Source organism: Chelonia mydas, chromosome 6, assembly GCF_015237465.2.
Source record: "Chelonia mydas isolate rCheMyd1 chromosome 6, rCheMyd1.pri.v2, whole genome shotgun sequence".
NCBI lineage: Eukaryota > Metazoa > Chordata > Testudines > Cheloniidae > Chelonia > Chelonia mydas.
This window is the reverse complement of record NC_051246.2, coordinates 32,786,997-32,799,931: the sequence shown is the minus strand read 5'-3', so window position 1 is coordinate 32,799,931 and position 12,935 is coordinate 32,786,997.

Genomic DNA, 12,935 nt, shown 5'->3' with positions numbered 1-12,935 from the left:
CCTCCTCTTTCCATGGACCTCCTTAGGTCTTACAATAGGGGAGAACACCCAGCAAGATTTAAATCACCATGTCCCTCATAGTCCTATTTTAGCTCACAAGGCAAGGAATGGCAGATGAATCTATAGGTGGTGCAGGGTGTGTGGTGGGATTAGGAGCCTATTAAAGATGGACGTGGTGGTCTCTGAAAAGCCTTCTAAGGAAAGTTGGGGAAGAGGGGACAAGCCCAGCTAAAGAGTCATGGTTACAGGGCTAGCTGCACCTTTGACCCCCTCTGGTCTCTCTCAGTGCACACCTTCAGGTGGCTAGGCCCCATGCCTTCACCTCACTCAGGATGTAATCCTGTAATTCTCCTACTCTTAGACCAGGCCCCAGGTTACAGCACCGTGATTCAACTGTGCTTATCAGCAGGCCCAACAACGTTCAGCACCTGCAAATCTTCCCTTCATGAGGTTGTACCCAGTGGTCAATACAGGTGATCTGAGAGTCTTCTCAGACAAAGTATTGTATAATCTTAACAGTCGGAATACACTAAAGCATAAGAGAAAAGGAATTTTAAAATAATAAAAGGGCCAGGGATGCTGGAACAATTTTTATAGTGAGGGTGCTGAGAGCCACTGAACCAAACTGTAAACCCTGTATATAATAGAATCCACTTCAAGCCAGGGGGTGCGGTAGCACCCCCAGCACCTCTAGTTCCAGCACCAATGAAAAGGGCTATGAGTACATCTCTCTTCTTGAAGCTCACCATCCCCCAGATGCTTAGGAAGGCTAACTGCTTCAGACCCCCAAGCAGAAATCTGTCTATGTTAGTCTGTTCTACGCAAACAGCTCCCTGATATCTGCAGTCCCACTCTGGGCAGAGGAAGAGTTTTTAACTGTTACAGTCCTTTTGATCTGTTTATCCTCAGCCCTGGCAAAAAAGCTGTGTTACTTTAGCTTGAGCCTGGAAGTAGCATCTTTGCACCTAATAGCTCAGGCATTGTGTCCCAAATGATCCCCCAACATGTTTATTGGGAGGTTGCTTATCTAGATCCATTGTGTTGCTTTCTTGCTTGCTTCCTAACAGCCCTGCTATTAACCTAAACCTACATATGTATACATTAAATATTCCAATAAACCTAATATACCCATATGGTAACTACCCTAATAACCAGGTCACATACTGTATTGATAAATTTCAGAGTAACAGCCGTGTTAGTCTGTATTCGCAAAAAGAAAAGGAGTACTTGTGGCACCTTAGAGACTAACCAATTTATTTGAGCATGAGCTTTCGTGAGCTACACTTCATCACTTCCGATGAAGTGAGCTGTAGCTCACGAAAGCTCATGCTCAAATAAATTGGTCAGTCTCTAAGGTGCCACAAGTACTCCTTTTCTTTTTGTACTGATAAAATACTTCATATCAGCCTGACATCCTTCACATAGGGCCTATGGGATTATCTTGATTTGGGACAATTCTGAAGAACCTTCTGTGGCTCAGGGGGGAAGCAGCTGGGCCATGAGCCTCTAAAGGCTCACTGGGGCTGGAGGCTGTCAAGGTGCTAAAGACCCTTCTGAGGCTCACAGGGAGATGGAGGGAGGAGTCTTCATACCCAGGACCATCTCCTCAGGGAGAAGGATGAGGTAAGGTGTGTCTCTTTACTCCATGGGACCCCTGCTGGAAAGCAGTAGAGGGGAGTGATGATTCTCTCCATAGTTCTGCAGACCTCCAAGTCTTTGGAGATCCCAGTTCTAAGGACATTAGACAGTTGATAGGAGGGGAGCTGCATTTTGATGCATATCCCAAATTATGCATAAGGGAAGCCCTCACTCTCTGGTTCTTAGGAGGTGGACTCATTTTGTATGGATCTTAGGATATTTGCAGCATCAGAATCCCTCTCCAGTGGATGGTGGTTAGCAGGACACTTCAAGGGCAGCAGAGCTAGGGTGTATAATTTCCCCCCAACCCTGTGATATTTGAAAAGCTGCTGGATTGGGACGCCCTCCTTGCAAACTTCTGAAGGAACAGGGCTCTTCTCCAGTGGAACTTCGGGGGGGGACGGGGGTTGTTTGTTTTGTTTTTACACAGCAATTCTTACAGCAAAGTTAAGGTGAAATTAAGGTTGCCGGTCCATATCAATGTTGTGAGAGTAGGTTACATAGGAGAATAAACAAGACAAAAAATTAGAAACCTAGGGAATTCAAAATTAAGGTTTCTCTTCCACAACAAGTCAAAGTCACACTCAGATCACTACCACTACCTTAATTCTGCCCCAACAGAGACAAGAAACACCAAAGCTTGTACTGGGGGAGAAAGGCAAAATCAGAATTCTACTTCATGAAAGAGTCATCAAGAAGTCAAGTAAAGTGGTACTAATGCTACAATAGAAATTGGGCTGCCTGCTGAGTAGCTGTAATAAGCTTACTTCAAAATGTATTCCACTGCAGATTCATTTTCCAGGCACACCCCAAAATACTAGACTTAAACATCTGCCACTGTACACCTAGGGAAATCACTTTCAAATTCATAGCAGACATATTTCCTGCTCCTTTAGAAGTTCAAATGTGTATTCTTAGTTAACAAATTATACACAATTACATATTGTCTTCAAGTGTCATACATTATTAAAGCCCATTTTTAAAACACAAAGTTTGCCCATTCCCCTATGTCACACATCATAATGGAAATTGATTATGGCACCATTCCTCCTCCATTCACTGTATATTAAAATTACAGGTATACTCAGTTACAGTGGGCTCTGGACTTTATTAAAGTAGCATTTACTAACAAACAATTTCAAGTAGCTCTCCAGGCCTGAAGTTGACCAACTAGAAACTGATAAGTTGGTCCATGAATCAAATAAACAATTTTACAATCAATGACTTCTCTTGCTTCAAAATGTCCAACCACTACACATAAAGACTTCATTAAGCTAGACTATAAAAACAACATTATGCAATATGCACCTTTAACATTTTTGTGCACTAAATTTTAATTTACTTCAATATGTTACTGAGCTTTTCTTGGAGTGAAAAACAGCGATCAATTACATGGATTTTTTAAAAAAAATCCTATTTTTAATTGACAAAAATCTGATCTTTTAAATCCAATTACTCATGTAATGTTAGTATAAAAGTGATAGTTGCATAAAAATAAAGTGCAATGAATTATCTCTGTATCTAAATACAAGTATCTGAGTGGTGACACAAAGCCAGGACAAAAAATAACCTTTGCACACATAACAGCTTGATTAAGTATCTAGAAGGCAATTTTAGTCCTGATTCCATTGCCCAGTAGTTCAACATTCATATTCCGTATATGTGTCTTAAACAATAATCTCATTGATTAATATTATTTGTATTATAATAGTACCTAGGAGCCACAACCAACAGCAGGACCCCATTGTGCTAAGCACAACACAAACACATAGTAAGAGACCGATTCTGCCATGAAGAACTTATGTCTACACAGACAAGACAGACAGAAGGTGGAAGAAAGGGATACAACATAAAATTGGGACACAGAAAGATTAAGTAACTTGTCCAAGGTCACACGGGAAGTTATGACAGAGCTGGGAAACGAACCCTGCTTTCAAGTCCAAATGCAGTGCTTTATCCACAAGACCAGACCTTCTTCCTAATTCCCTTCATTCAAAATTATATGTGTAGTTTTGTTTGCCTTTCTCCAGACTCTGAATGAGCAGTACTAACTCACTGAAAATTCACAATGAAATAAATGGGAACTTTACATGAATTTTATGCAGGATATTTAGGACCTTTTTGTGTTTCTATATTAAAATCTGATCCTGAGAGGGGCTGAGTCCCAAACAAGTTCCAACAGCATCTCTCAAGATCAGGACCAGGTCAGATCAGTTTCTCTCTCTCTCTCTCTTTTTTTTTTTTTTTTTAGCGGAGGGGGAGAAGGGGGCAACTAAAAACTTTCTTTTGCTAAATGCATATTGGAGAGTCTTTGCGGGCCAAATCTTCACCCACCAATGGTAGAATGAGTCAGCTTGCATTTGAAGATTGCCCTTGAAGTCTTGTGAAAATACAAATAATAGAAGTGTGAGTAGGAGAATAATCTGACTGTTACAATTAACACCTTTGGTTAGCATGGTGCTAATATTTATGTCACCTACCTATCCAGGAAAAAATTCCACAGAATTAAATTATATATAGAGAGAAAGTCAGTCACATATATAATTAACATAAAAATTATTCGTAATTAATAATTCACATACATAAGTCTCCACATACATATATATTTTTAAGGAGAGAGAAATTATTCCTAGGCAGTCTATGCTCATTACCGCTAGGGGAAATGTTCATGCAGGTTTTTCCTACAGAAATGTACATAGTCATAGGTCTTATTATGGACACATTTTTAAAAGCTTCTGCAGCAGTAGATCTGTAACTTAATCAAAGGGTATAAACTAACCATTCCCTCCCCCTTTTTTTTGTCTGTTTAAATAGACAAGTTTTTTAAAAGGCTGGTATAATTTAATCATATAAAATAATACCCCCACAGAACTCTTGCCATTTAAACATTCATGAGTAAATATATGCTTATTGTAGTGAGGAACTAACAGCACTCACATGATACAGGCACAGTATAGGTAAGTATTATGCAGGCTTCCTCACATAGCTCTATTGATACACCTCAGTGTCACTCCCTACAACACATTTTCTTTTCTGTTGTTTCTCTAATCATAATTCCTACCTTCAAGACAGAGGCTGCCATTTATGTAATTGTAAAAACAGAACTGACCACTCGTGAGGCTGGAAATTGCTGGGTGCCCCGCGAAGGTCAAAATGCTCACAGAAGGATGGGAATCAAAATCAACCACAAGGCCGCAAAATATTTGTCCCAGCCTTTAAACAAAGCCCCGCTCCCTCCCCATATCTGCTGTCTCTGATTAATATCCTGCCTCTGCTTGGAATACGCACCTGCGTGCCACCATTACTGCCATTGTGACAGCATAACTAACCCCTGTTTAGACCTGGAATTACCAGGTTGCAACAGTAGATTAAAATAAAAGAAACATGCGTTAATAAAGCTGATGGAAAAAATCTAAGCAATTTATTCTGCTGACCTCAACATTATGCCTGGGGCATTGTGGCCACCACAAAACTAAACAGTGTGCTGAAGTGATCCACCTTGGAAGATAAGATCAGAATACATTTTCAATTGCAGATAAGATTTTAGTTTAGATTCAATCTCAATCTGCTCTTCTGTGGTCAATTCTGCAAAGAAATTTCTCAGCCACCCACTGGTCCAGTTTTATCACTAAAGTACACAGAAGAATTTTCTCCCCCCTCCATTTGTCTACTGGAGATTTTTCATTGTAGAAAGGCTTCCGCCAGGACAATTAGTTTAAGCAGTTCAAACTCATATTTATCTGGACAGCCTCACATAAGCTCATAAATGAACATGATGGAGAAAGTTCACAAGTGAAACATGCTAGAGTTTGGCAGACCATAAGAACAGCCATACTGGGTCAGACCAAAGGTCCATCTAGCCCAATATCCTGTCTTCTGACAATAGCCAATGCCTGATGCTTCAAAGGGAATGAACAGAACAGGTAATCATCAAGTAATCCATCCCCTGTAGCCCATTCCCAGCTTCTGGCAAACAGAGGCTAGGGACACCACCCTGCCCATCCTGGCTAATAGCTATTGATGGACCTATCCTCCACGAATTTATTTAGGTCTTTTTTGAACCCTGTTATAGTCTTGGCCATCACAACATCCTCTGACAAGGAGTTCCACAGGTTCACTGTGTATTGTGTGAAAAAATACTTCCTTTTGTTTGTTTTAAACCTACTGCTGCCTATTAATTTCATTTGGTGACCCCTTGTGTCAGTGAGGAATAAATAATACTTCCTTATTTACTTTCTCCACAGCAGTCATGATTTTATAGACCTCTATCATATCCTCCCTTTGTCATCTCTTTTCCAAAATGAAAAGTCCCCTTCTTATTAATCTCTCCTCATACGGAAGCTGTTCCATACCCCTAATCATTTTTGTTGTCCTTTTCTGAACCTTTTCCAATTCCAATATATCTTTTTTGAAATGGGGCAACCACATCTGCACGCAGCACTCAAGATGTGGGGGTACCATGCATTTATATAGAGGCAATATGATATTTTCTGTCTTATTATCTATTCCTTTCTTAATAATTCTTAACATTCTGTTCACCTTTTTGATTTCCGCTGCACATTGAGTGGATGTTTTCAGAGAATGATCCACAATGACTCCAAGATCTCTTTTTTGAGTGGTAACAGCTAATTTAGACCCCATCATTTTATATGTATAATGGGAAGATTCTAGTTATCCTGGAGTAAACATGGCACGAGTCTGTGCAAAATTTCACATGGAAAAAAAGCCTTACTCAAATTTGCAAAAGGAATTTAAATTCAATGTTTACCCAAACTGCACATTAAAAAAAAGCAAAACACTGCAAGCATTCTAAACATGCATAAAACAAAAAAGTAAAACCCAAGGGCAAGTTAAATAATGGTAACTTACAACTTACATTCCATCATGCATATCATTTCAGTATATGGCAATATATGGAACAGCTATATTCATTCTAACTAGGTTTTGAAACTTTCCCTTCATCCCCTCCTAACCTCTGAGGTAAAGTCCTGCAGTGAAGTTGTTGAGGAAGTACTGGTGCATCACTAAGCAGTATTTTGTCAAAGGGATTCTAGATAATAGAATCCAGGCCCACAATCAGCAATCTGAGAAGGAAGAAGCGGATCCCAAGAGGAGTTCTTGATTGTGTTTCAGAAGGAGACACCATGAAGTGGGAAGATAAGCCTCTTAGACAGAAACATCCGGAACAGGGAACATCCTGCCCACAACCACTAGCTTGAATGCGTGAGCAAGTGACACATAATCAAGTGACTTGTTTCCTGGACCTATGTTCCTTGCCCTCCTCTTCCACGCCTCATCCTGCCTCTGTGAGACAACTTGCCCTACTCCCCCTCCCGCCACACCATCCAAGCCCTGCTGTATATTATGGTGATTTATCTAACTGATACTTATTTTTCCAAGTGTTCAAAGATGTATTAGACATCTCACAAAATACCCAAGTCAAAACAGTCACTCTACTGAAACGCTCAGCATTTTTATGGCACTCCTCACAGTAGAATGAGATTGCCCAAATAGTTTTCAGTATCCAGATGGTGCTATGAAACGTCATTGTTTAAGGTGCTCTCAACAACAGTGTTTTCAATCACAACAAATTTGGGCTGTTGACAGACGGTATCGCTTATTTTCCCCAAGACCACTCTTTTCGGGATAGCTGTCCTTCACGTTTACAAATGTTGCTCAGAACCCACCACAATCCAGCAACATCACAAATGCATTTTAAATCATTGTAGTTTGTAGGCACCACAGAAATAATAATGAAATAGGCCTTGTGGCGTCCCGTGACATATTGTAAGTATTATCCCCATTTTACATAGAGGTCACAAAGGATGTCTGTAGCAGAGTTGCAAGCAATACCCTGATATCTTAATTCCCCATCCTATGTCTTTACCACGAGACCATCCTAAATTCCACTGCTGTTTAGCCACACTGAATCTTATCAAAGACACCAAACCTGAGATAATTCTTTTTCTAAGAAATAAACCTAACATGCATACAAAATGTAGCATAGATAGACCCTATGACAGATCTTCAGCAGCATATACTTCCAGGAATAACCAGTGCACAGTTACCATTCCTGATACATTATTCATTCATACACCAATATCCATAATCATTGGATTCTACTGAATAACCAAGGGTCAAATTAAAACTCTTTGATCCCAATAACAATTTAAACTTTCAATGAATGAAAGCTGAATGCTAAGAGAAGAAAATGAATTGCTATAATGATTGTACTAAAATCCAGTGTTAATTGTTAATAAATCTCAGTGTCACCAATACAGTATGATCTGCAGGACAACTGCATTCCTCCACCATCCTACCTATGCAAGTTGGCCACAGCAAATGATGTTTGATGGCTCCATCAAATAGGTTCAAGAAACTAAATTTGGCAATCACTGACATCCATACAACTCCACTGGGGCTGATCTTGTCCTTACTCAGCCAAAACTTCTGGTGATTTAAATGGGAGGTGCATAATTTTAGCCCCTGAAGCCAACTGGTAACTCTTAAAAAAATAATAATAATTAAAAAAAAGCTCTCCGAGACTGTACGACAGCAAGTCTGCAGCCATAAGCTGTCTTGCTTATAAATGAAACAGCTGTCTTCTCTTTCTTTGTTCAAGCTATGCTTAAGGCTTGTCTACATGCAAAAGTGATACCATTTTAATTACATCCATACAGTTAAAGCAGTAAAAAAAACCCAACAAAACACAAACTCCCTAGTGCAAATGCAGTTATATCAACATAGATGTACTTTATACTGGTAGAGCTATTTCTGCAGGGGAAGGAGAACAAGCTATGTTGGTATATAGCACCTTAAGACCAGTATAACTGCATCCACAGTTGGGTAGTACCTGTATAACTCTTTAACCAAAATATTTACTATATACTGGGTTGTAGTATAAAACCAAAAACTGATGTAGAACTGGCCTTAGATATATATTCCATGTTAAAAGGATTTGACTAATTGAAAAAGATTAATGTGTGACTCTTAATATTTTAGAGCTGTTGAAAGGTTCCAGATTTGACAGCCTGGGAAACTCACATCTCCCATCTATCCACAAAACAAGTATCACACAGGCAGCAGCTTCCTCACCCCTCAAGGGAACACCTCAGTGCAATGTAGTTGTGTTTTCTTGACATAGTCAGTGCTTGGCATTTGTCAACAAGAATGCCATTTCTGGTAGTACATTTTTCTGTAACTCAAATTGGACTGAGATCACCAAATTCTTTTCGCTATCACCAAACTGTGAGCAGAAGACTACAGCTTTGATTAACCGAGCCCTGGTTTGTATTAGAACTTGAGGCCTAGAAACACTGAAAGGCTCTGAATCCCCATACCAGCCCTCTGAGCCCACTGACTCCCTGTAAACACCTGACATTTTAAAAGCCTCATTGAATTTTGTTTTAAAATACAATGAAAATTTCAATATTTTGTAGAGTATAATCATGCTTTGCTAAAACCACTGTACTGTATAAATAACACTGGTATTGAACTATAAAATTTAATGTTGGACAATCAGATTGCCTGAAATGTTACTTTCTGAAAATATCTAAATTTTATTGATGTTATTACACATTAATTGTATTACAATAGTGCCTAAAGTGCCAGTCATGCATCTGGGCTGCATTGTGCTAAGCACAGTAGAAAAACAAATATTTATGTATTCTATGAGTCTTATTTTACAGAGCCCCAGCAGATCTTTATAGATTCCATGAAAAATAAACTTGATAATTAACTTAAGTATCTCTCACTTTTCTGGGGCTAAGTCATCATGAGTTTCTGCTTCCACATCTTTAAACTATGCCCCTTTCTGTGACAGTACATGAATTCTTTCATTACGTGAACACAACAGTTGGCAAGAAAATGTTATTTTGCAATAGTTATGGATTATTAAATCTTATCTAACATACATATTTCTAAGGACTCTACCACCTTGATGTCTAAGCACAAAAAAATCATTATATGTAGACAATGGAACAGAAAAATTTTAAACACTAATCAGATTGTAAATCAGATTGTAAAGTAATGTGATATGGGTTCCCAGAACACTGAGCAATGGGACTTAACAGGCCACAAGTTCCTAAATGTGGCTTCCAATTGTTTGCAAGTGGAATTCTCTGTATTATTGTTTCCTCATACAAATAATAATTTAAATGCAACAAGAGGATTTATATGGGTAAACACATTCACATGCAGGTGATAAGTGCAAATTTGATCTGCTCATACAAATTATAGCATGCAAAACGGTGCAAGCAAACTGTATTTTGTGCACATGGTCGGAGGTCAGATTGAGGGCCTTTTGAAAATTTGGTACAGAGATTAACTTGATTTGCTAAATCTCAGATGAAAAAAAGCGTGAAATGACCAAAAGTGTAATTTACAAATGTATCTATTTCAAAATGTAATTAAATTTATTACATTATATTTAGTGAAAAAAAATCTCATCCCTGAGCTAAAAGCTTCATACCAAGATTCAGTTCAAAAGTAATTTAAATGTGGATTTAAAGCGGCTCCAATTGCAGTAATAGGGGATGATAATCAAAGTAGTACCACAACCTAAACCACTGCAGTATTAGTGGGTGCTACTATAATAAATCTCCCTTCCATAAATCGATTTGAATGTTAGAGCTAAACATTAGCAAAAGTTAAAAGCATAGTTTTTGGATGCACTTACTATGTGTTTGTACAACACCTAACACCAAGCGGCACCAAACCTGTTTGGGGCTTCTAGGTGCTACCATACTACAAGTCAAAATAAATAAATAAATAGTTCAGAGAGTCAAGAGAAGAAGAGAGACTCTAAATATACTTCTATTTAAAACTTTTATTTTTTTTAAAAAAAGTTTATTAAGGAACATTTACTAGTTATTAAATCACTCTCCACCCTCTTGCCCTGCAGCACAGCACTACATATCCATTCATCCTCTTCAAGGCGTGGGTGGCCTCATAGATTCTGCGGCTGATTTCAGACTCCTCTTGCCATATGTATTTACCTTCCTGCTGCCATTTCACATTTATCGGTTTCAGTGCCATTCCTTCATATGGCCATGGGTTTTCATTTTGTTTTGTTTCTTTCTTTTAGTGTTATTTTCCCCATACAAGGGGAGGAGGGAATTCTAACACCAGTCAACTAACATTTTATATTGCTTCTGTCTCTTTAACACTCTAGAATAGTGGCCACTTTCTTAAAGGGACAGTGGTATGTTCCTGTTCCTTGTTAATTGTACTTTTTCCCCAGATCCCGCAACTAGGAGCCAAATAAAAGCCTTAACTAATATGGAAGTTCACCCTAAATGGTCACAAATTAAGCAGAGTGGGCTCTTTATTAGCCTAAACAAATTATTCTCATTTTCTATTTTTGGTTTATACCATAAGAAATGAGATAATTTTAAATGCAAAACTTTGTACACTGTGCAAATCATGTCTGTATGTCAAAGTAAAATAACAAACCTAATGAGGAATGTTAAAAAAGCAGGACCCATTAGTTTAAAGATACATGGAAACAGCCAAAGATGACAAACATGCATAAAATTCAAAACATGATGGAAAAGGGAACAGGCAGTGAACCACATAAATCAGTGTTTTGAATTCTATTTCTCTGTGGGTATAATTGTACCTTAGTTTCTTATAATGATTTATTGAGGTAAATATTCTGTATGGTTTAACAGCTACAGCTTCAAAGTGTCAGACACAGACTCTCCTTTATTCATGAGGCAGCTGAGTATTGGGATGTGAATTAGCTTCTGTATTCTGGGACTTGGCAAAGTTTGTTTTTAAGGTCCTTATAAAGGATTCATGTTGATGCAGTTATTCAAAAGTGAAAAACACTGTGCTGTAATGGATGAAATAGAAAACTTTTACAGTAATTCTGGAGGAAAAAAGTAAACAAACTGAAATAAACCATGCAGAATTACCTTCAGCAAAAGAAAGAAATGCCCTTGAGTTAATATTAGTCCACTAATTCATACACAGAATCACACAGCAACCTAATTTCTTGATGAAGTACTAAAGTGTGAGTGGAATCCAGAATTTATTTTAAATAAAAAGTATTAAAATATGAGAAACAAATGGAATGAAGTTTTAAACTGTGACATAGGCAGTTTGGGTTGATTGCCAAACCACATTTTCTATTGCTCTCAGACCAGGATAAACCAACCATTAACTAATAAAAAGAGTCATAGTCCATGAAAGCTATAATTGCATTTTAAGAGTTTTTAATCTATTATTAAGAAAGAACAATTTGCAAAATATATTCCCTCTTCTGTTGATATTCATAAGGCCATGGTTAGCAGAAATTATATATGGGCTCCCATAGTGTGGAAACCTCATGGAAGCCATGAAAATTCACTAAGCTTCCTTGAGTACTGTGCCAAAATATTTAGCAGGAACTTTGGCCGTTGCCAAGAAACATGTGTGCCTCAGATACAGAAGCTTTGCCTGTACCGGTATTTCAACAATACTGGAGAGAAATCTAACCCCTTGGTGCATACATTGGTTCTCTCCCCATCTGTCAGAGTGGCATTATGCCTTCTCACAGGGTGGGATGCCAGTTTTGAACAGTTTTTGAACGACCAAACATAGGTTTAGACTAATACCCAGAAATGCAGCAAATGACATTTCTTCTGCAAGATCATCTTAGTCGTGACCCATGCCAAATTAAGTTTGCACGCTTCGTTAGGAAGGGGTGTCATCTACTGACAATTGTAGGCATCATCAACAAATGCTTGTCTTCTGTATAATACCTGTTAGCTTAAGAGTGACCTGCACTGAAGCTCAAATCACAAAATGCCAAATTTTCATAACATTATATCCTTCCATCAGCTTATCTTTTCATTCATATTCAAGTATCTTTTCAGGAAGCTGCAAGGGACCATGAATGGATTCATCATTCCAGATTGGCCTATGAAAAGTTCCAGTGTTCTTAGAAAAGGCAACCAGAGTAACAGAAGAGAAGCATGAGCAAAGACTTCTGTAATCTCTCATGGTCTTGGCTAGCAAGACAAAGGAGGTGTTTTTATTCTACTGTCAAAATACACTGAGCCACCAGATTGTTCTCCTTTAAATATTTTTCAAGCGTTCAAACATTTAAATTGAACAATTTGAAATATTATATGCAAAAGTTACATTAAACAAACATTCAGTTGGAGAATTTCAATACAGTAGAACCTCAGAGTTACAAACACCTTGGGAATGAAGGTTGTTCGTAACTCTGAAATATTTGTAACTCTGAACAAAGCGTTATGGTTGTTCTTTCAAAAGTTTACAGCTGAACTAACTGACTTAATACAGCTTTG